This window comes from Myotis davidii, unplaced genomic scaffold, assembly GCF_000327345.1.
Source record: "Myotis davidii unplaced genomic scaffold, ASM32734v1 scaffold438, whole genome shotgun sequence".
Lineage (NCBI taxonomy): Eukaryota > Metazoa > Chordata > Mammalia > Chiroptera > Vespertilionidae > Myotis > Myotis davidii.
In genome coordinates this window covers 3182091-3208304 of record NW_006290031.1, presented here as the reverse complement: position 1 = coordinate 3208304, position 26214 = coordinate 3182091, and positions in this window count along the sequence as shown.

Here is a 26214-nt window from a genome sequence, read left to right as displayed (position 1 = left end):
TGCTAAGTGACATAAGTCAGACAGAAAAGACCATATATTGTATATTCACTTATATGGAATTTTAGAAAAGTTAAATCCATACTGTTAAAAGCTAGATCAGTGGTTCCAGGAGCCAAAGGCAGGGAGAGGCGATTACTTGCAAAAAGGGAATAAAGACTTTTGGGGAGTTATGTGAATGTCCTATATCATGATGAGAGTAATGATCAGATACTCTACTCATATGTTAAAACTTATCAAAACTTTAAAATTTAAGTTCATAATATAAATCATATCTCAGTAGAGCTGATTTTTTAAAATATATCAAAGGGATCTGAAATAGTCATTATGTGCTCATTACCTTTGTTTACATAGAAACCCCAAGAGACTCTATCAAGAAGCATTCAAATTTTTTAAAAGTCAACATTGTTGTTGACAACTTAACAACATTATCTGAAAAAATATAAAACCTTATTATACCATAATCAATTTCAAAGTGCAACATAACAAAAAAATCCATGAGAAACAAAACTTTCAAAGAAAATACAGCAATAAATATTAATCAAATTAAAAATTTGTCAAAATTTATCTGACGAAAGTTCATAAAATAAGTTTATGATTTCTTTCATCACACCAAAATTTAAAATTTCTATGAGCAAAAATATTGTATTAGTTATCCATTGCTGTTCAACAAATTACCCCCAAAATGTTGCAAGTTAAACCACAAACATTTATTATCTCACACAGTTTCATTATGGTTTTCTTATAAAAGCATTGGCAATGACCCGTGATCAAAACGAAATGGGACTTCATTGCTGCAGAACTAGAATTAAGCCTTGGGTCTTACCACCTGCACACTCTCTTTCTATCCTAACTCTGTAATGCTCCAATTTCCTCCTGCAAATGCCAGGATAGAAACAAAGTTCAGTTAGGTGTCCATAGAGTTTTCTTTTAATAAATGAACCCAAACCTACTCAGATAATGGCTACCATAAATGAATTAAAGTAAAAAAAAAATTGCTGAAGAGGTCAATTTTCTGACAGTTCTAAATATAAGTATTGCTGATCCCAGTAAAGAAAACATTCACACTGCATAGTCTTCAATTTGCATAGTCTGGAAGGAAACACAAGGATAAATACTGGTATGAAATAATGGATCCAATATAGTATACAGCAGATTCTGAGCAGATGGGTGTGACTGGGGGCATCTTACGCACTGGGACCAATTACATCTAGAAGTGAAATATAGTCACAAGCAATACCTAAGTGGGGAATGCACAGATGAACAATGGCAAGCTAACTGTACTGATAATAATACAGAAACAACTTATTTTTCTAGCTTAATAATCCTTGCATATAGTACCCACTAGTAAAAGGAAACATATATGTTGGGTACAACAAGAACAGTGACCATTCCATAAAAATGATTCCAATATTTTGTAAATCTATCTTTATTGTCCTACTCTCATCCTTTCACAAATTCTGGCAGCTCTATAACTTGCTTCCAGGTGAAATTCTTAAGTTAACAAAGCTAAGACTATTTGCATGTTACAGATAACCAGTTCCAAGCCGCAGACCTACCACTTCATCTAAGGCTCTGATATTCATCATTGAAAATCAGTAGGAGATAAGAGTTTCTTTTTTAACACTTAATAAGCACACATTCTATTGATTTCTCATTTTCACATATCTCCCCCCCAATTTCAGACTGTCACTCACCAAGTCCTTCAGATCACATGTATCCATCCTACTTAGACTCCCTGAGGAAGGCCACCCTTTATGCGTGTTAGGCAATTCCTTCCTATAATACTTGCCAGAAATCGTGTTAAGTTTCTTTTGTCTTGTGTTAAAGGTTTTCAGGTTAGATTCTAGTTGGGAAATATCAAACTGTTGTATTTATTTTGACACTCACAAATGATTTTACTTGCCATAGAGTAAAAATTTAATTTAAGCATCTGCTGTTGACACACCCATCTTTGATATAAAGCATGGCCATTGGCATCGTAATAAGTATTCCCAAAAATAAATGCAGAATCCATACTCTGAACACATTTGTACTACACACTGAAAAAATGAAAGGAACAGATTTCCTTTTGGATCATAGATAAATCTATCATTTCCCTGGAAAACAAGACTCAGCCAATTTGTCCAAATTATTGGATCTAAAATAGAAGCTTTTTTTTTTAGTCTACTTGATTTAAGATATTTGGACTTCTTAACAGAGGAGACTTAAATAGTGTTTGCATGCATGTTGTCATCCTGAAAACAAGGACCTACTTTTGAATTGCTCTCCAAATGCTCCCAGGAAGCCGGAGAGATCTAAACCAGGATAGTCTTCTATCTCATTCATAAATTTGTAGGGCTTCAACCAAAATTGAATACAATTAACATATGCAATATTACTATCTTTTAAATATATTTAATTGATTTCAGAGAGGAAGGGAGAGGGAGGGAGAGATAGAAACATCAATGATGAAAATCATTCATTGGCAGCCTCCTGCACACCCCCTACTGGGGGTCAAACCAACAACTTTGGCATGTGCCCTGACTGGGAATGGAACCATGACCTCCTGGTTCATAGGTCAATGCTTAACCCTGAGCAACACCGGCCGGGCTACATCTGCAATACTTAGTATGAGTTAAATTTAACATTCAACACACACCCAAAAAAATGTTGACGTTATGAAGGCATTATGAAATTATAATACCAGACAAATTCTGGCAGCTCTATAACTTGCTTCCAGGTGGAATTCTTAAGTTAACAAAGCTAAGACTATTTGCATGTTACAGATAACCAGTTCCAAGCCGCAGACCTACCACTTCATCTAAGGCTCTGATATTCATCATTGAAAATCAGTAGGAGATAAAAGTTTCTTTTTTAACACTTAATAAGCACACATTCTATTGATTTCTCATTTTTTAAAATTGACATGAAAGCACATGTTGAATAGGAAATTCTGTACTCCATTTAGAAGAACTCTCTTCTACGCACTATTCTGGAAAGTCTTTCAAGAGAAAAGTGATTTCACAGATGCCTCTGAATAAATAACAGAGATTTTCAGTGGTCTGGGAAAAAAAAGTCTCTCTAGTCAATAAACCAGAAACAATGACTACTTGAAGAAACCTAGCTTTTTTCCGTTTTGAGGGTCCTGTTAACTACTCCACTGACCTCTGGTCTAGAATCAAAATGTTAACTCTCTTCCTGTACATTGTAGAGACAAAGTTACTCATATAAAAGCACTTTTTTTTTTCTGCGTAAGCACTGGAGTCATATGGGGTCCATATTGACGTTTAACTATGCCCTTTTTGTCTTAACATTTTATTGTCATTCTAACTTTTACATTAACCCATAGAGTATACTTTTGTTTATATTGGCTTATATGTTCAGATTTTTATGGATGTCATGTGATATTTTTACTTAATATAAATAAACATCACTACTCCCCACCACATGCGACGTGTTTTTTGCATGGACTTCTCCATCTCTGATGTCAAACAAGCACGCCCAGTCGACAGGTACCAGCTTAGTCATCCCGTATCCACTCCTCTATTTGCTTTGTGCTCACAGCTCCCCTCCTCCTTGGTTTTTTCCACCATTTTACTGTGCCTCCTGGTTTTCCTTCCTGGGTGGTTCTTGGCCACTGCCAAATTACTTAAAGGTAGCTTTTTGTCCATCTTCTCAGTCCTCAGTGATTATAAATTCTCTTTTCATACCTTTCCACCTCATGTCTGTTCCCCTATTTCCAATTTGAAGCTCTCTTGTTAATTTATATGATTTTAGATAATCCTGATGAGTTATAGTTTTGTTAGTTGAACAGCTCTCTAAATACACATATTGCTTTTTCTAAGCCTCAATCCATTGGTTGAGCTACAACCTACATTTCATATAAATATGTGGAAATGGTAAATAAAAAAATTTAATTATTTTCCTAAAATAACCTTTCTTATGTGAGTCAACCAAAAAGATGAATAAAGCACATCTAATATTACACAGGACTTCAGAAAAAAATAAGGGACAGATTTCTGGCTTCATGGCAGCTACTAGAAAACTTCCTAAACTCTTACAAATCATTTCTCTAAAACATGGCTCTTAGTCTGACAGTTTATGAGACAATGTCCAGTTTAAATCTTAAGCCCAAAACTTATCTCAATCTTTATTGCTGGATTTTTTTTTCAAAGAGATGAAATTATTTATCTTCAATAATATGGTATTAATGTCTAATGCACATAACAGTCTTTTGAAAACTATATGATTTTTTCACCAACTTAGGAATTAAGACCCAATGATACCCCTTTTACTCCATGCTTTTCTTAAAGCTTTTTATTTCCACATTTGGTTTCTTATTGTTATCTTAAAACAGACTCTACATCCATTGTCTGTTTTCTTGACTTTTGGTCATTGCTTTATTCTAAACCATACCCATGAGACACAATGCTGTTTATGCACTTTACATAAATTTACAGAAACCCAGTTTTCTCTGTTCTCTATTCTGGCACATCCTGGTCACAGTCAATCTACTTTATTCCAGGGATCCAGCCATCCCTGGAAGCAGTGAGTAGCTTTGGCACAGTCAGCAACCAAACCAGCCCACAACACTGCATCTAACTGTGACCTGTTCTACTGGCAGGCAGGGCCATTTCAGGAAACCTGGTCCCCTGTGAAGTATGGACCTTCCTCCTCTCCCCCCGCAAGACTCACTTAAAGATTTTTGCCAAAATAAGCAACATGACAATTCACTATCTGTTAGAAATTTGAACAGCATTACTTTGAAGTCACTCCCTGAAAATCTTGCAGTCACAGAACTATAGAGATAAATACATCTTTGGATATTCTAGTCACGTTCCTCATATTGCAGATGAAAAAGGAAAGCCTAAAGCAGCCAAGTAACTTCCTTAATATTATAAAGCTGGTTTTACATGCAAAATCAGGACTGCTACCTAGAACTTGTTACCGGATCCAGAAATAAACCACAGTCTTCCTTGAAACTCTTTAAGATCTCCAATTTCTGCACTGAAAATATTTGTTAGTTTGCCAGGCCTGTGTGGCTCAGTGGTTGAACACTGAGCTATGAACCAGGAGGTCATGGATCGATTCCGGGTGAGGGCGCATGCCCAAGTTGCAGGTTTGTTCCCCAGTGGGGGGAGTGCAGGAGGCAGCCGATCAATAATTTCCATCATTGATTGGCGTTTCTATCTCTCCCTCTCCCTCACCCTCTTCCTCTCCCTCTTTGTGAGTCGAGTAGTTTTTTTCCTGAGCAGGATGCAGGGTGATTTCTTTCCCAGGTTCATGTCTAGGTGGACTTGAAGAATGAAGCCACGGACAAAAGGGTGGAAATTTATTGGAAACAAGTACACACTACCACATAAGGAGGGCACCCCAAGGGGGTGACCCACGAAGCTCCTTTTTCCTAAGGTTTATAAAGGCTACAGTGGCGGGCAGAGGGCAGCCAATAGATGTTTCTCTCTCATTGATGTTTCTCTCTCTCTCTCCCTTCCTATCTCTCTAGAAATCAATAAAAACATATTTTTTAAGAAATATTTGTTAGGTAAAACAAGCCATGTACCACATTTGATTAACAGTTATCTTCAAAAATATTTTCAAAATCACACAACTAATGATTACCAACAAAAATATCCTCAAAGACATTCAAATAAATGTAATAAAATAATTATAGATTTTTCAAAAGTTCTGACAAGAGTAAGATGAGATGCCCTTTCCTTGTTGGTGAAAACAAAGTGGGAGGGCTTTCAGATCCACACTTCAAAACAACATTTTCTTGAAATCATTCTAAAAAATATATCAAAGGCCATATTTAAATCCATGAATTTTGACATGAAAATTGACTTTGTAGCTTTTATCCCTAAGGAAAGAATCAAACTGACTAATATTTATCTATAAAGCATTCATCATATGTATCACAGAAAAAAAAAATTGGAAGCAGCCTAAATAACAATAAAAAAGAAATGGCCCAACAAAGTATGGGAGGGCCATGAGTAATCTGATAGAATATTATGCAGTCACTAAAAAACAGGTTCTTAAAAAAATTTCAATGACATTAAAATAAAGGCTCACAATGTAATAAAATTTAAAAGCCAGGTATAAAATGACTGTACAATATGATGCAAGTTAGTCATATGTGTTGGTTATAAAAATGATAAATAGAAAACAAAATGCAGGACAATAATAGCAATGGTTACCTGTGGATAACAGTTATAAATGGTATTTTCTTCATCCTTATCTCCTCTGCATTTTCCCTACTGTTTATAATGAGCGTAGGCTACTCTAATAAATACAGAACAATTTTTTAATTACCAAGAAGTCTGAAAGCACCATTTTATAGCACAATTGTATTCCCACTCTTCTATCAACAGTGTCACATGCCTTACTCCCCAAGAACCCATTCTCTATTTTGGTCATTACTTATCCCCACTAGCACCTCCTTCATCCCTTTCCATCCTTGTTATTGTTTATTAATATAGTCTCATCTCAGGATGATTTGAAAAGAAGAGAAATTTAAAGGTTTCTTAATATGCAGAAGTACATTCCAAAATAAGTGCATAAACTCCAGCTTATTTTAATTTCTGCGACCCCCCAAGCATCCAAGACAAAATATTAAAAAGACCAGCCTTAGCACTTATTATTAATACTAGAGGCCTGGTGCATGAAATTCGTGCACGGGGGGGGGGGTGAGGGAGGGGTTCCTCAGCCCAGCCTGCACCCTCTTGCAATCTGGGACCGCTGGCTCCTAACCGCTCACCTACCTGCCTGCCTGATAGCCCCTAACCACTCTGCCTACCTGCCTGATTGCCCCTAAACACTCTGCCTGCCTGATCGCCCCTAACCACTCTGCAGGCCTGATCGCCCCTAACTGATTGCCAGCCTGCCTGACCACCCCTAACCACTCTGCATGCCTGCCTGATCACCCCTAACTGCTCACCTGCCTGCCTGATTGCCCCTAACCACCTCTGCCTCAGCCCCCACAGCTGTGACTTCATCCAGAAGGATGTCCAGAATGACGTCTGAAAGGTCGTTTGGCTGTCCAGTCTAATTAGCATATTATGCTTTCATTATTATAGAAAGACAGCAAATGCTCAGGATTTAGATGAAAGAAAACTAATCCATAGAAAGAGGGAAATAATATTAGTTAGAACTTTTTAAGACCCATTAAGTTCATTCCTAAAGATTTTAGTTCTGGAGTTATTCTAATTCTGCCATGAAATGGAATGTAAGGTTATTACTAACTCTCTGATTAATACCCAAAACATAAACAGTGACACAACAAAAACTGTAAAAGATGTCAAAGATTAAAAAGCAATTCAATATATACTCTTCTTCATTAAAACCTAAGAAAATAGCTCCTCATACAGGTTGAAAGTTTTTAAAGGATTGAATTTAAGCTCATGTCTTTAATGTTTTTATTATGAACATAATAGATCCTCTCCATGGCCTAAACAGCCAGAAGTTTGTGGAACCAATGGCTATACTTGATTTTGAAAAAAAAAAAAAGATATTGTCATTATTCCACAAACCTACAGAGAAATATTTAATAGTCCCCAATTACATAGGGCACATAATGGTTACCCTGGCATTCAAAGCCTTTCCCAACTTCAGTCACTGGGAAATGCTGTACTCCAAAATAAGTTTACGATTTATTTGCAGTTAGCAAACATCAATTAACATTGGCCTTGAGATAAGAGCTTTAAAATCTGAAGGCTAACCTCTGAGTCTGAAATGATACAAAAAGATTTGATCACACTTAAACAACCAACTATCCTTCCAAAGTCTCTCATTCTTGATAGGTTGTATGTCTCTAGGAACTTACCAGTTCTCCCAGGTTGTCCATTTCATTAGCATATAATTGTTCATAACATCTCTCATGATATTTCTGTATTTCTGTCAAATAAGTTGTAACATCTCCTCTTCATTTCTGATTTTATTTATTTGAGTTCCTCTCTTTTTGCCATGGGGAGACTAGCTAACAGTTTGTCAATTTTGTTTCTCTTTTCAAATTTGGTCTAAAAGAGCTTATTATTTTAGAGATTAACATGCATTAGAAAATCATATTCCATGAAATTATCTTTGTAATGTAAATTCAAGCATAAAATGGGCTAAACTCTATCATCTAGAACACTAATTAAACTAATCAATACAAAATTTTGTTTATGTCCCTGTCATCCAGTATCTTGTGAAGTAGACAATGACCAGCAAAACGAAATGTCAACAATTCTACAACATAATATGTAAATTATCTTCCTGTGTTATTCCGGTTAAAGATTCTGATAATTACAGTTCTTCAAAAAATTTAAGGACTTTTTTGTAAGAATTCAGCAACCAAGTAAATAAGACCATATAATGTCACAAACTAGTCATTTCAATAGTGGTCAAAAGTAGTTCAGAATCTTACAAACTCAGGCACTCACCTAACCTTGCATATACACAGCTAGTTTCCAACAGCCTAACCATATTAATCCTGAGTAGGGAGACTGAGATAGCTCCTTCTTAAGTACACATGCGAGCTGGCTGTCAGCACAAAGCCATTTCTAGGTTTGTTTATGGGCTAAAACATTTACTTCTCTTCACAGGTACTCGGAGATATTGCAGGTTCAGTTCCAGGCCACCATACTAAAGCAAATATCACAATAAAGTGAGTCATACAAATTTTTTGGTTTCCCAGTGCATATAAATTATGTCTATACTATACTGTAGTCTATTAAGTGTGAAATAGCATTATGTCTAAAAAACAATGTATGTGCCTTAATTTAAACGTCGTTTATTGCTAAAAAATGCTGATCATCATCTCTTTGAGCCTTCAGTGAGTTGTCATTTTTTTGCTGGTGAAAGATCTTACCTTCAATATGTAAAAACCGTAATATCTGTGAAGCTCAATAAAACCAAATACAGTAAAATGAGGTATACCTGTATTTTCTTCTTTCACTCACAGCCACTTCTCTGTCTTTAGTTGTTAACAGAAAACAAAACAGAGGCAAGGCAGAACTCTGATCTTGTATCTAGAAAGGTATGCAGCTGACACATTCATTCGTGAAATTAAGCTAAACTACTGAGCTGAAGCTGAACCAAAACACTCCCTCAACCCCACTTTACAATATTCAGCATGCAAAGGTGGTTGGGTTACAACTAAACTACCTCAGCACTACACAATCAGTACTCACACTACATATTGATATGCTTTACAGAATACTCAACTACACCTTTGCAGTGGTTCTCAACCTTCCTAATGCCGCGACCCTTTAATACAGTTCCTCATGTTGTGGTGACCCCCAATTTCACTGTTACAAATTGAACATAATTAAAGCATAGTACTTAATCACAAAAACAATATGTAATTACATATATGTGTTTTCCGATGGTCTCAGGCAACCCCTGTGAAAGGGTCGTTCAACCCCCAAAGGGGTCGAGACCCACAGGTTGAGAACCGCTGACCTATAGTGTGTCTATTATTTATATCATGCCCTCTATGAAACCTACACCAACGAATCAGATGAGAAACAGGTAAAATCAATGATAGATGCCTTTCGTCGGATTTCAGCATAAATGAAACATGATATTCTTTTTGTGTGTGTGTAAATAAAGACAAAAGAAAGAAAATATTTTTTCTAGCATTAGGTTTGGGAGAGAGAAATAAGTGGGTGGTTGTAACAGGGATGGAATAGGGAATTGATATTTTTTAAATCATAAAATCAAATAAAAACAATCATTCCCTAAAATGGTTCAAACTTTCTTTGGTTGATGATCTTGGATTATTTTTTAAATGGACTTTATTTTTTAGACTAGTTTTAGGTTCTCAGCAAAGTTAAGTAAAAAATACAGAGGTCCAAAGCAAGGCACATTTAATTCAAATGTCAAGTTTTAAAGAGAAAGAGAGAATCTTAAAAGCAGCAAGATAAAAACAACTTGTTATGGAGGGGGGACCCCCAGCAGCATATTTTTCAGCAGAAATTTTGTAGGCCAGAAGAAAGTGGCATGATAGAGTCAGAGTACTGAAAGAAAACATACTTTGGGAGGCAAGGGATATGTTCATTACCTTGATTGCAGCGACGGTATCACGGGTGTATGCATATGTCTAAACTCTCCAAACTGTGTACATTAAATATGTGCAGTTTTCTGTATATCGATTACACTTCAATAAAGGTTTTTTAAAGAAAACAAAGAAATATACCTAGCACTCAATAAAGTAAAAACCCACAATGATCAACATTCAACTAAAAAATAAACAACCATCCAAAAAAGTAGAACAATACAATCCAAAATGAGGAGAAAAACAACTGATAGCAAAACATTACCGACAAGGATATTTGAATTAGCAGATAATAACATTAAAACAGTTATAACATCATTCCATGTGTTCAGAAAGTTCTGTGGAGACATGGAAGTTATTTCTTAAATGATGCAAACTGAACTTCTAGAGATGCTAACCATCATGTCTGAGATGAAAATATACTGAATGGGATTAGTTAAATATTAGATTTTGGGGGGAAAATAGTAAACTTCAAGACATAGTAATAGAAACTATGCAAAATGAAACACAGCAATAAAAAGGAATAAAGTAAATAAAACACAATATCAGAGAGCTGTGGGTAGCTTCAACTGGCCTAATATAGGTTTAGCTAGAATCTCTGCAAAGGGAGAGAACAGAAAAAAATATATATTTTAAAAAATTATATTTAAAATTGTTATAAATTTGAAGGAAAAAAAAAAAGACCTAGGTTCTGGGAGCTGAAATTATATAGTCCTGCTCTAAGAGCTCATTCTAATCAGAGAATCACCCATTTAAAACAAATAAGCACAATAAAATGTGATATCTGCAATAACAGAAGAATGTACAAGGAGGTAAGATTTCACAGAAAAGGTGACAGCTAAGTAGGATTTTTGTTGTTGTTAATCCTCACGCTAGGATACTTTTTCCATTGATTTTTCAGAGACAGTGGGAGAGAGTGAGGCAGAGAAAGAGAGAGAAACGTCGATGTGAGAAAGACACATCAATTGTTGCCTCCCACACATGCCCCAACCAGGGCCCAACAAGGAACCCACAACCCAGGCACATGCCCCAACCGGAATCGAACCCACAACTTTTTGGTCTGCAGGCTGATGCTCTAACCACTGAGTGGATTTTTTAAGATAAACTGAAATTTGGCAGGAAAAGAAGTGATGGAGATGGAGGAGTGGTCCAAAAGAGGACATTCTAATCAAAATAAGATTAGAGATGTGCGGCTGCAGTAGTATGTAGGGAAGGGAAAGTAGTATGAACAGGGATGGTGAGAGTGGTCATGGATTCGCGCTAATGACACTGAAGGTGAAGGTTATGATGACTTGACATTCTCTGCCAAGGTGCTTCTCTGAAAGCTATGGGAAGGTATTACATGGTTTTAACCAGGAGGGTGGCTTAGTTAGTAAGACTTGCATTTTGAAAGGTTAGCTGTGGTCGGCAAACTGTGGCTCACAAGCCACATGCAGCTCTTTGGCCCCTTGAGTGTGGCTCTTCCTAAGCCTTAGGAGTACCCTAACTAAGTTAATAACAATGTACATACCTATATACTTTAAGTTTAAAAAATTTGGCTCTCAAAAGAAATTTCAATTGTTGTACTGTTGATATTTGGCTCTGTTGATTAATGAGTTTGCCGACCACTGGTTAGTGTAAACCAAGACCTGAGGTAGGGAAACTAGAAAGAAGCTTCTACAATGATCAAAACTGGAGACAAGGGAAGTTTGAACTAAGGTGGGGCAATGACATGATAAAGGAGAAGAGAAAGTTCAGGAAGTGTTTAAGGACAATTCCTGGTTGAGGTTGAGGAGCTAAAACCAGTAATCATGGGTCCTTTGTTATTGTGGGGAGACAAAGAAGCAATCAAGGAAGACTTCCAGATACCATATAAATAGTACTTAGAAATACAGAGATAAGCTGTGGCCCCTTAGCTTGTCTTCTAGGCTAAAATTGTCACTCTTCCACCTGCTTTCTGCCTTCCAGATACTTGTTAAAATATTTCGTTTGTTCAAGAAACCCCTTCCCATTCTTCTCATTATGTGTTTATTTCATTATCATTACCTAATTCTCATTTTAACATTTGCATGGGAGGGAGATGTGTTCAAGTGAATGGACTTCAAGTCTGCCTTCTTGAACTAATGCACTCCAGGGCAGACAGTCTGTGAAAACTTACATGGGCCTTAATTCAGGACTGAACCCTGGTGAAGCACATTCATTTACTGATGGAAAATTATATCTATTTCTTGGCAGGCAGAGTTAGTCTAAAATATTTTTAAATGCATATTTTGTTCTCGGAGTTGGATTTCAGTAACACAATTATTATGGATATAATTGGTCAGAATAAGTATGAACTTTTAGAGGTACCCTTTGCTTTGCTGGTTTTACTTCTCTTGGGTTAAGCAAGAAGAGCAGCCCGCTCATTTCCATTTCGGTCTAGTGTCAATGTCCACTTCAGAACCCTTCCCGTTTCCTCGGAACAAAGCCTTGACTGAGTCCAGTGATCGTGGTTAGTGACCACATGAAATGGAAAGGGCAGGGAAGCAGCCAAAGGGACAGGGAACAGCTGGAAACCATTGAGGAAAGCTATAGAAATAAAAGCATGAGGCGTAACAGCAAGAATATGACTTAGGCCCGGGATCCAGTGTCACGGAATATTTTAGAAGTTCTGAGTTGTCTTTTCCTGGGTAACAGCCTTGAAGACTTATGTCCATTGTCTACCTTAAACATTTTCTGGAATAAGGAGGTGTCACGTCCACATAGGAACTAAAGGAAAACAGAAGAGCAGTCATCAGCAAAGACTAAAATCTTATTGTGTGAAGGACAAGTGAAGTTTCTTTTGACAATAAAATGGCTCCGACTTGATATTTTGTTGATTTAGTGTTTTGATTTTTGACATCCAGTTTGAGAACTGTAGTCCAGACCACTTGGAAACCATAATACCTTCTCCCAGATTCATGAGTTCAGGGATTCTTGAAGGTTAATTGCTCTTTAAATTCCCACTGTTTTATAAAATTGCCTCTCCAATTTCATGGTACCTCCAACAACAACAGAACCATGTGTGCCAAGACGCAATAACTTCCTGTAAGATACCACTAAAGGAAAATAATGGCACCATGAATATTCACACAGGAAAGTATGAATTTTTCCTTCAGGGATAAAGTTATTGTTCCAAGCGCATCAGAAACCACATCCTGTTCCTAATACTACCCACCACCGTGAGTATTCCGCTGGCATCTCAAGGCTTCCATCAATAACACAACAGGTCATGTTGGACAAAGACATGAAGTTTTTCCACCAAATTTTGAAAGTCGCCACTTTAATGAAAAAGAAAGGACACTAAAGGATATAGGGTCCTAATACAACTTGGACTTGATTCAGGGACTCCTGAACCAGAGAAAGGACTTCAGGATGGCAGTTTTGTATGGTGTTGTTATATTGATCAACAAAGGGAAAATTGCACCTGTTTAGTTGGTTGTCACTTTCTAGTCATTAAACCAAAATGTCTTATATTTACTCGTGAAAAAAGTATGTACTACTCACAACCAAAATAATAGTAGAAAGACAAATCCAAAAGCATGATGTGGCCTCCATGAGAAAAGTGTTCATATTCTAAGGCTGTTGACCAAGACTTGGCTATTAGCCATGCCACCACCATTCTAGCAGTTATAATCAGTGAAGAGGAGGCCTGGTCTGTGACTAACGATGTTAACTCATATCTATATATATAAAAGCCTAAGCAACTGGCGGACCGGCCGACCAGCTGACCAGCCGGTAGCTATGGCACACAATGACCACCAGGGTGCAGATGCTCTGACCGGTAGCTATGACACACATTGACCACCAGGGGGCAGACACCCAATGCAAGAGCTGCTGAGCAACAGCAACTTTGCAGAGTGCTCTCTCATACTCCAGGACCCCATGGGGGATGTCAGACTGCCAGTTTTGGCCCTATTCCTGCAGGCCAGGCTGAGGGACTCCACTTGCCGAAAGGACCCTGCTCACTCCACACACACCCAGCACTTGCCCCAGGTGCAGCCAGCCAGGGAGGGACTATGGGAAGTTGGCTCCAGGGCATATCGGGCCCGTCTTGCCCAGTCCCACCCCGCTGGTGCTGGCCACCTTCTAATTAATTTACTTTCAATGTGCAAAAATCCATCCACCAGGCCTCTAGTTCATTATACAGATTCCAGAGTCTTTTTCTAAAAAAAAAAAAAAATAGTATTCCTTTACTTCTCTGGTATTTGGGGCATGAATGAAGGATAGATTTTAATACTTACTACTTACTACATGTCAAAAGCTACATGCTGTTTTGTATACGTTACTTCATTAGACGCTATGGTATCCTATGAGATAGACCTTATTAGTCCCTGTTGGACAAAGGATGTAAGCATGTGCTCAGGCAGGTTTGATAGCTTACCGAGTCCCACAGCCAATAAATGGCAGAGCTGGGGTTTGAACCCAGGTTGACTGACTATCTGGACAACATCACATTGTCTCCCATCGGCTGCAAGACCCACAAAGTTCTTTTACTTCCCAATTGTTTTCTCCTGTTTTCACTCATAGACCGTGGTATGCTTCCTAATAATTCTTCCCTAGTTTATCATTACTTCATAATTTTGTTCCCATATTTGTTGTCCACATCATCTACTGGATTTGATGGTCTGTCTTTTCCACCTTTATATCCAATGGTGAATCACTGACTCTCCTTTGTCTCTGAATCCACATAATGTATTTTCTATTCCATTCACCTAATGCTGCTGTGGGAACTCATTTTTTTTTTTAATGTAATTTATCCTTATGAGTGTGTGGGGATGGTTTTTGTGTGTGTGTGTGTGTGTGTGTTTTTTACCTAAGTTAAAAAAAAATAAGTGAATAAAAATACTGTGTTATAATTCCTTATCTCTGTCCCCCCCAAAATGCACTTATTGTATACAAAGTAGATCCTTCAATATGTGTTGAATAATTAAAAAGCTAAATAAATAAATGAACACTTAGAAAGCAGGAAAAGGCCCATGTAGGAGATTTAAAAATGAATGGTAACTATTATCGGTGGGTGTGAAATGGGCTATGGGTATGAAATCAAGTCAGAATACTGTCTTACCAGGGAGACTGGTTATTTAATTTCAGCCTTTGCTTTTACGTGGAGAAAGTAGTAATCGTAGAAATATGTGAGCAGAAAGTATGCTGAATGGGAGCAGGTGGTACCTTTGGTTCCTTTCCCATGCAGGAGTTTATACTCTTCCCACACACCCTGTCCTCCTTCCAAGAGGAGGGGAATGCTGCCAATAAACAGAAGACACGCCCTGTGTGCTCCCTTCCTCTTTCCCCTCAAGTTTTCTATCGCTGACTACAAGTAAAGATATAGAACAGAAGCAGGAAGAAATCACCAATGGGATTTCCAGAGCACTCTGTGACTGCACAGAGAGCACACAAATAAATCATTATTTCATCATTCTCATCTGCCTGCAGAGAACATTCAACTTCTCTAACCTGGCTTAATTTGGGTTGCTAATAAACAAAACAACAAAAAATGGATGTGCTGGAGCTAAAAATTGTAACGCAGAAGAAGAAATGTGTGTTTTATCAAACTAAATGAAGCCTGAAACGTTTAGTTTGGTGAATATCTCTTCATACAATTGCCTATGGCTGAATTTTCCATAAAGTAATAAACAGCCACTGAAATAGTTCTGTGTTCAGAAATGTCTGGCTCAGCAGGCTGCTAGTTAGCCCCTTAGGTAAGTTCAGGTTTGACATGGTTCAGAAAGCTGGGGTCCTTCAGCTCTTGTTGCAGCAGCTGAAATCTTTCTCTAAGGCCCCAACAGCTAGAGTAGACCCGGTCCTTCAGCGCCCAGCTCCATCCATGCGGCTGGGCTTGCGCTGTTAATGTCCACTAAGAAAACAGAGTGAGGGGTCCCGGGACGCACAGACATAATATAAATAAGGAAAATAATAATAATACATTCATGGTTCCAACTGCCCACACATTCTCAGTTAGGTTGCACCTATGTTATAGTGCTCAGCATGTGGTTTCAATTGTCACAACAATGCGCATTTGTTCAAGAACATGCTGGCTGCTAGCTTCACTTCTCGCTGTGTTTAAATATGCCATGGCCTGTGGCTCCCTTTCAGGGGTCAGGTATCTGGCATGTGCCTGCTACGTTATGGTCAGTATAATCTTATAGATTATCCAAGCTGCAGAACCAGAATCTTTGATGTCAAAAGGCCTCTGTGTATGGAATAGGCATATAATGTATAAATATATATATTGAACAAAAAGCAAGGCATAAAGTGTGTGGGGGGGGGGAGGGGCGGACAAAAAGCCCATAGGTATGAAAAGGCCATTCCCTCGCTGCTCTTGGGCTGACAGACACGCAGCAGTCGCAGGCTCTGCCCCTCTTCAAAGTGCAGGAGCCAAGGCGACCACCTTCAGCTGCTGCTCGCTTAGAGACCTCTTTCCTCAACGCGAAAGGATTGTATTACACTTTGGAATTTCACAACAGAATCTGATACTACTTGGTATTTATTGAAACATTTATGTTCGCAGCTTTCACTGTTTCAACATCCATGATTTATGGTTCCCGCACCTCCGCACTCTTAGCTGTAGCCCCTTGAAGGGGACGTGAAAAGTTAAAAGAGATTCATTGACCCTACCCCAAAGAGCATCCCTTTAGTTTAGCTATTAAGGATTTTGCCTTGTAACAGAGCATAGCAATGTGATTTTCCTAAATAATTAGGCCCAAGAAGTCATAGGAGAAACTCTTCTAAGAAAAACGATTGGTAGTTTCTGGCCATTCAATAAGCACTCTCTGATGCTTAGAAATCCTTTGGATAAAGTGTTTCCCTTCCACTTTCCTCTTCACCTTTGCTTCCATTATGAATGAAGGTAGATGCAGTCAAGTAAGAAGTTCTATCTTCAGATCTCTTTTTTTTTTAATATTTTATTGATTTTTTACAGAGAGGAAGGGAGAGAGATAGAGAGTCAGAAACATCGATCCTATCTTCAGATCTCAATGTGAATGCCAGTTCAATACCTCACTAGCATTGAGTACTAACTGAGTTATTAAAATCTCCTATGACTCGGCTTCCTCAAATAACAAGTGACACTTGATAATTCCTCCTCACGGGGTGAGTCTGCAGATGAAATAAGAGAGAATGGAACAGTGCGCGCACAAATGTGTTGGTTAACTCATGGACCAAAGATTCAGAAAGACCAAAGTTTGAGAAAATTAGTTTCTTGTGGCTCCCAGATGTACCAGATGAAAGAAGAAAAGAGCAATGGGAGAAGAAATGCTGAGAGGAGAAAATCTGAGAACACTAACCACAACAACAACCATTTATATTTAGAGATGGCCCTATTTTGCACGCCTCCCAGTCCTCCCTCACTCCACAGCACAAGAGCCAGGCGGCGGCCATGAGGCTGCTGTGCTCTGTCGCCTTCCCGTGAGCTTCATGACATAGGAGGAAGCAGTTCAGACCAGATACCCAGTCACTGACTGGCCAAGGACCTCTTGTGGAATTCAATCCCAAATCAAAGTAGGTCCAACAAAAGCTCCAAATAATAAGGGATACATTAAATGTTCATTGGCCACCACTGCTCACCCCTCCCAACTGTTCTCAGTCCCCAGAGCACATTCCCTCCTAGTGATACACTCCCTCAGCTTGTGCATTTGAATAAGTATTATGACATCCCAGCAGAACTAACCCAGAGGAATCTGAACCTAAATCCTATTTACTCTTCCCTTCTTATCCCACCAAGCCAATTCATCAAGAAATCAAGATTTATTTGGGATAAAACTTCCTCTGAGGTTCCACCAATTAAATTTTATTTACATTTCCTAACTTAATTAGTGCATTCAAAGTAAGCTCCTCTGCCTTGGACACTAAACAGATCACCCTCCCTCAAAAGATGCAGAGATGACGGCATTTTTCTTTGTGTTCTCAGGGCCTGTGGTCCTGACAGGGATTTTTGCACACAAAAATATTGCATTTAGGCAGGGAGCCTTGTTTCCAACCACGGCCTGCTTTTCGCCATACACAGATAAGTTCTCGTGAGCAGGCAGAGCTGCAACTATTGTCTAAAACCACACACCCAGTTCACACCTAGCTCCTGGGCTCTGGAATAAGGTTTCTGACTAGATGTTCCCACTAGCATGTCCCTCAGGGATTTCATATGCAACATGCTCAAAACCAAACTTTCCCGTTTCCCACATACCACTTCTTGATCCTCAAACTTGCTTCTTTTCCTGAATTCTCCAGTGTGGATAATAGACCAGCATCATAACATGTGATACTGTGATTTATAATAGGGAATATATATTTGGTCTTTGTCCACTGTTCCTGGAACAGACTTCCTAAAACCCTTGGAACTTCGAGAGGAGAGCAACGTAGGTGTTTTTTCTTTGTGTTAATGAAGTGACTTTGGGACACCTAAGGATGAGGGCTGGCTATCTGGAGAACCAACCATGTGCTCCCTCCCTCCCCGACCACTGGGGAGAGGAAAGGGGCTGGAGGCTGAATCAATCACCAATGGCCAATGGATTAATCATTTATACCTATATAATGAAACCTCCACAAAAATCCAAAAAGATGTGGTTCAGAGAGCTTGCAGGTTGGTGAACACACAGAGATTTGGGGAGAGTGGTGCACTTGGAGGGGCATGTAAGCTCCACAGCCTTTTCCTATATTTTGCTCTATGCATCTCTTCCAGCAGGCTGTTCCTGAGTTATACCTTTTTTATAATAAATCAGTCACCTAGTAAGTTCAATGAGTCTCTGAGCTCTGTAAGCTGCCCTAGCAAATTAATCAAACCCAAGGAGAGGGAACCCCCAATCTATATCCTATCAGAAGCACAGGTGACAATCTGGACTAAGGTGATGGGCATCTGAAATTGGGGTGAGGAGCAGTCCTGTAGGACTGAACCCTTAACCTATGGAATCCAAGGCTATCACCTGGTAGATCGTGTCAGAATTGAGCTGACTTGTAGGAAACCCAGATGGTACAGGAGAATTGCTGGATGGGAGAGTGAAACCCCCACATGTTGGAACTGGAATTATATATAAGAACTAATTTTTATTCTTCCTGTCTTTCTCTTGTCTATTTAGTCACTGCACCCTCTCAAATCTACCTCTCAAATCTTTACACTATTTCTTCTTTTCCATCACTTGAGCCAAAGCCTTGCCTCAGGTTCTCATGATCACTTACCTGATCTACCAGTTTTCCTGCTGTGGCTTTGCCTTTCCACTGAAGCCAGCATATCATTCTGAAACATCAATTGTATCATTTGGCCCCTCAAAACCTAACTCTAACCCTCACTGCAGCCTTGGGGACATGTCAGAATCTGTGGGATAGAGCTGAAACAGTTATCAGGAAAAAATGTGTTGTCCCATCCCAGACCTTGAAGGGTCCACTGCAGTCTAGGGAAAACTGAGGTCTGAATTTAGATAACATTTTCTGTTTTAATAGTTGTTTTGTTCTGCTATAAATATATTAGACAAGAGAGGTCACAAAAGAAATGTGGCTGACCAGGTTCACATTTTTTTTAAAATATATTTTATTGATTTTTTTACAGAGAGGAAGGGAGAGGGATAGAGAGTTAGAAACATCAATGAGAGAGAAACATTGATCAGCTGTCCCCCGCACATCTCCTACTGGGGATGTGCCCGCAACCCAGGTACATGCCCTTGGCCGGAATCGAACCTGGGACTCTTCAGTACGCAGGCCGACACTCCATCCACTGACCCAAACCTGTTTCGGCGGGTTCACATTTTTATTACAGATTCGTAATCCATTACAATGTCTTCAAGTACCTTGTAAGTTCAGTTCTATTATTGATAACTAGAGGCCCGGTGCACAGATTTGTGCACCAGTGTGGTCCCTCAACCTGGTCTGTGCCCTCTTGCAATCTGGGACCCCTTGGGGGATGTTGAAGAGCTGGTTTCTGCCTGATCCCCACAGGCCAGGCCAAGGGACCCCACCAGTGCATGAATCCATGCACCAGGCCTCTAGTATGCATATAAGATCTTTGGTTAATCTCTTCCTACCCTTCCACCCCCTTCTCTCTGAGATTAATTAGTGTGTTTCATGTTTCCATGCCTGTGGTTTCCGCTCCTGTGCTGAGCGTCTGCCTCCTGGTGGTCAGTGAGCATTATAGCTACCAGCCAGTCGCTTAGGCTTTTATATATATAGACTACAAGCCCAGTGCACAAATTCGTGCATAACTGGGGGGCTGATGGCGGGGCAGGCTGGCTGGGGGGGAGGGGCCGCAGGATGTTGGCTGTGAGAGCGCACTTACCACCAGGGGGCAGCCCCTGCATTGAGCATCTGTCCCCTGGTGATCAGTGCACATCATAGTGACCGATCAACCAGTCATTCAGGTCGTTCGGTTGTAAAGGTCGCTTAGGCTTTTAAATATATAGATAATATCCAACACATCTCCTCCAAGACAGTGGCTCCTTGCAAATACTAATAAATGCAATTTTCTTAAGTGTACCTACATTTAGAAATTTGTGGAAATTTCCAACTATACTAAAAACAAATCCAAACCTTACTGAGTTGGATTATATTAGATCTGAGTTTAGGACTTTTTAAATTAATTAATTAATTTTTTAATTATAGTTGACATGCACTCTTATATTAGTTTCAGGTGTACAACAGTGACTCAACATTTATATACAGCTGACCTTTGATCAACGCCAGGGTTAGGGGCACTAACACATTCAGTGGAAAGCCACATGTAACTTTTGACTCCCCCAAGACTTACTAGCCTACTGTTGACTGGAAGCCTCACTAATAACATACATAGTCATTTAACACATATTTTGTATGCTATATGTATTGTATACTGTAGTCTTATGATAAAGTAAGATAGGAAAAAGAAAATTGCCGGGGTCCAACCCCAGCGGGTCCAGGGGTTCCAAAAGGTGTAGACGGAGTCGGCGAAGAAGGAATGACACAGAGACAGCGTTCAGTTGATCAGCAGCCTTGCCAGGATCTGTAGCCAAGTTCTGGTCTGGATCTCCAGAGAAGTTCTGCTGTTTATTGTCTTGTTACATCCGTATTTATACCAAGTTGATTTTAATCCTGTCAATTTCTATTACAAAGGTTAGGGCGTTTCTTATCTCCATTCCAGGGAGGAAAGATTATGTAGCTTAAGTGTGATTGTTTGTAGTTAAAGTGATTAACTACCCGCCTGGCACTTAGTTAAGAGGTTTTATTCCCTCCCTAACTTCAGAGGAATATCTCTACCTGGGGAAACAACCTTTCTCGGAGAGGTGACCTTGGTTAAAACACATAGTGCCAAGAAGGTGAGCAAACATATTAAGAACAGTATGCCATATATGCCAGGTCCCTTGAAACAGCAAGGATGGACCGGCTCCCGGCAGAAAATGTTATTAAGGAAATCATAAGAAAGAGAAAAATACATTTTCATTATTGATTTTAAAAATCTACATATGAGTAGACCCACTACAGTAGACCCTGTATCTAGTTCAAACCGGTGTTGTTCAAGGGTCAACTGTACCTTATGAAATGATCACCATAAGTCTACTGCCCATTTGCCACCATATATAATTATCACATTATTGACTATATTCCCTATGCTGTACATTAAATCCTCCTGATTTATAAGTGAAAGTTTGTTCCTCTTAATCCCCTTCACTTTTTTGTCCACTTCCATCCCTCCTCCCCTCTGGCAAGCATCAGTTTGTTCTCTTTGTCTATGAGTCTATTTCTGTTTTGTTTTGTCTGTTCATTTGCAACCTCGGTGCCCACCAATAGATGAATGGATAAAGCAATATACATAAATAAATCTTGCCATTTGTGGCGACATGGATGGACCTAGAGGGTATTTACCCTAAGTGAAGCAGGTCTCACAGAGAGAGAGTTCAAGATTTTACTGTAAATTACATCAGATCTCTCAATTGGCTGGACTTTCTGTCACCTCTCTTATGATCAGTTTCCATTTTTTGCATAAAATATTTCTATCATGTCTACTAGTTAAGTAGAACACATGAAGGAAGGAAGAGCCCGAGGAAGAAAACTTTTCACATTTTGTACTTACTATTGTTTATTATCATATTTGTGATACTCTGTGTTTCTTCTGATCTCTTAAAAGAAGGCATTTGTTGGCATAACTTTGCAAAAACCCTCCTTAGCTCTTCTTTCTTTTCTGTCTCTCTGCCCCTAACACCACAAAACTGAGAAGTGGTTCAGTAAACTATAGAGTATCCCCCCAAAAAATGTATATACACATTTGAGCTGGTAGCTCAATTGACGTTTCTTTCTTTTCAGATTTAACCACTGTAATTAATAATTATTCAAAGTGAATATTCACTTTTGGGATGCCCTGTATATAGTTAAATAAATTTTAATGCATCAATGGATGGAATATTATATAACCTCAAAAAAACACCATGCTGAACAGATGTGGAATCTCAGAGGGAAGGCGGGGGTGAGAAGAAATCAACCAAAGAACTTGTATGCATATATGCATAACTCATGGACACAGACAATAGGGTGGTGAAGGCCTGGGGCAGTGGGCGGGGCAGGGGGCAGGCTAGAAGGGGTCAATGGGGGATTAAGGGGGACAAATGTAATACTTTCAACAACAAAGACTTTTTTAAAAAAAAAACACCATGCTGTACTAGGAAGAAAGATTTGGTAAACTAGGTAAAGAATGTAAGGAACAAAATAATTTTTAAACGTATTCCTAGAAAAACGATAGAAAGATGGTTATCTAAATGCTAACTTTGCATGACAATGAGTTGGTTATTTTGTCTTAAAAATGTAAATGGATTGGCTCACACATATATACTGATAAAAGTTGATGTAACTTTGTTAAAAAGAATACCATCTTGTTCAAGATTCATGACTAGAAGCATATACAACTTTAACAGGGTGAGGGACTCACATAATACAAACACAAATACAAAGGTAAAAATAGCATAAGCAACTTGATTAGAGTTTGTTGCAGGAATTGGGACACCGTAATGAGAACTTTTTGGAATTCATAAATAGTGTCCACTTGTAAATTTCAACTCCATCCCCAGGTTGACTGACTATTAAGCATCAGGCTGAGCTAATCCAGAATATCTACATTCCAAATATTTGACACTGGAATTAATCTTGAACTCACTGTGGAGGCCTTTTAAACACTGGGCTAAAAGAGATAAATTTTATGAAGCATTATGAGAGTATACAGAGTACACATTCCTCTGATATAATCTTTTTCTTGGATGAAGCGAGAAAATTGGAAAATTTCATAAGTGGACAACTTTACATGCCCCACCCTTTCAATTCCATCTACTCCTACATTCAAGCACTCCCACTGTCCTGTTAGCACTGCATTTCCTGAGTTGCTCATGACTTAAGTGCACTGAGGCCATCAGTCTATAGTGAAAGATGAGCGGTGGTTTCAGTAAGTACCTTGTTGACTATGCAGTATCATGCATGAGGGCCAACAAAAGAACTTGATCTCCGGCTCAGCATCAGACACCACATGTTTCCTCAACATCTAGTTCCTTTTTATCTTATGGGCCCGGAATCTCACCATGTTTCCCACGTCTCTGGTGGAAAGTGCATGGAGATCTGTGGCTAGTAATTTGTTTCACAGCCTCACACCCGTCTCTACGTACTTTCTTCACTGTGGTTTTCCATTACCTCATATTTCTTGTTTATTTTAATCATTTTCTTTTGCCATATTATTAAAATCTTTTTAAGTTGCCTTCGGAATGAGGTAGGCTATGATTAGTTATTTAATTAATTAAAATAAAAGTCACATAGAAATTCCCATTTCTCAGGAATCTAATATGTATGCAGTCACTGTTCAGCAGACTAGAGCCCCTGACATATAGAGTGCCCCATTCATGTTATTGTTATTATTACATAACTCCATGTTGTAATTTCATAGTAGTGTTCATAAGCCAAATAAATGCATGCACATGTGCACACATGCACACACACACAAATAAATACTCATTTAACACAATAACCATGACTACCCTCTTCATCACAGTATTTCTAATGCCTAAAACATTGCCTGGATGGTGCAGGAAATCCATCAATACTTTCTTGATAAATTAGTTACTTAACCATAAAATCCACTATATTTATGTTCGCACATATTTTTAATTATATGCTGAGAGGTTTAATATAGTGAAAAGAAAATGTAGTTTTTAGACATTGGGTACTATCCATATGCTGTTATTAATCTCATCATAACTTCGTAGTGTTGCGATGAGGATTAAATGAAACAATCTAAGAGAGTCTAGTCCACAGAAGTTCAGTGAACGCTAATACTCTGACTTTTCCTCTGCCTTCTGTATTTCCCTCTCTTCACTAACCATGGGTGATCCTTCCCATTTTCCCTCAACTTACAGGCTGCTATCTGACCAAAACAGAGGAAAAAAAGTAGAAGAAGGGGAGATGAAAGGAAGAAGGAAGGAAGGAAGGAAGGAAGGAAGGAAGGAAGGAAGGAAGGAAGGAAGGGGAAGGAAGGAAGGGAGGGAGGGAGGGAGGGAGGGAGGGAGGAAGAAGGAAAAAATCAAAGGAAGAAAGAAAGGGAGAGAGGGAGAAGAGCAGAGAAAAGAATCTGGTTGTCTCACTAGAAAAGAGGAAAATATGTAATAACTATTAGATATGAACAGAATATCCATGCAGAGTATTACATAATGTTCAAATACGTGTCAGCATTCCTTCTTAGAAATCACTGACTACAAGATTGCTGAACCTGAGTAATTAGCATCTTGTTAGATATGCATTGTGCTTTTAGTGATGAAATGCCTCAGGAAGAGTAGCAGCTTTAAGAAATCAGATTGAACAGCTACCAAAACAGAAAACCAAACTGCAGCCATCTAAACAAAATGCAGGAGATGAGCAGTAGGACTCCCAAACGCGGCCAATGCATTCATTCTTGTTCTTGTGCAGGGTGCACTTCATGATGAAGACTTCACTTTGGGGGGCTTTTTTCCACATCTGACACAGAGGTTGTCAATCTGTGATGAAGTCTGCTTTCTTCTCTTCATCCCAACACCTTCCCCGACATTATGGCAAAATTTTAAAACCTAGTATTAACCTCTAAGATTTTATCCAAGGTGATCTTTCTTTGACTTCCTCCATTTGTTTCATTCTCCTGCTTATCAAATACCTGCTCAGCCAGATTCCTAGGTTTCTGTCCCTGACACAGGCATCCCAGTGCTGGAAATGCTTGCTTTAGCATTTGCAGGCACTATGCTGGGATGAAGTATCAGATGACAGGCTTTCATCTGGATATAATTTATTTATTATATCAGTACTTTATTTTAAAGAAAGTGCACCAGTGTGAAGATGGAAGGGAAAACCCATTTTGGCTAAGGGATAACCTGGAAATTATTAAAGTCAAAAGCTTATGGGTCAAAGGGTAGCAGCTTCATGTTATGAGAATAATATGTTAATGTTTAAGTCATGTAACCCGTATGGATCTTTGAAACACCTGCAATAGACAAGGTTTTCACACTATTATAATGATAAAAAAATAGACCGAGGCTCACCGCTTTCCTTCTGAATCTACTCATGTGACTGAATTTTAAGAGCCAATAAAATGCACCCTAACATAAATATAATAAAGATTCAGGAAAATACCACCCTAAGTCGATTTTCTTCATAACTATGCTTTCTTTCTCCTTTTATTACTACCCCCACCTCCAGCTCCACCCTAACTCTTCCCCTCTTTCTATTCTTCTCTACTTAGGTTTCATTTGACACAGCTGTTGCTGGGGAAATAGAGAATGAGGTTGCCACTGGGATAAACTAGAAAGCATGTTTATGCTTTGCCCTAAAACATATTGTCTGTTATAAAATAAAGATGACACCATGGACTAGATTCTGCCCTTTGCCAAAAAGTATTGCAAAGGTGGATATCACCCCTCAATAAACAGTACATTATTTATGTGCACTTATTTCACTTTACTTGTATTTTTAGTATTAGTGTCTAAATATATATATATATATATTTTTAGTATTAGTGTCTAAATACACACACACACACACACACACACATATGCACACATATACGCATCTCAAGATATGAATGCCTCCCAGGTATCCCAAAGTCATGTAATGCCATGAAGCCCTCTCAAGGCAGGCCAAAGGGTGACTTTCATCTACAATTGGTGAAATTACCTCAACTGGCTCACCGGGGTTCCGATTACAATAATTTGCATTTATTATTTTAAATACAGATGTCAAATCACTGGAATTCTTTC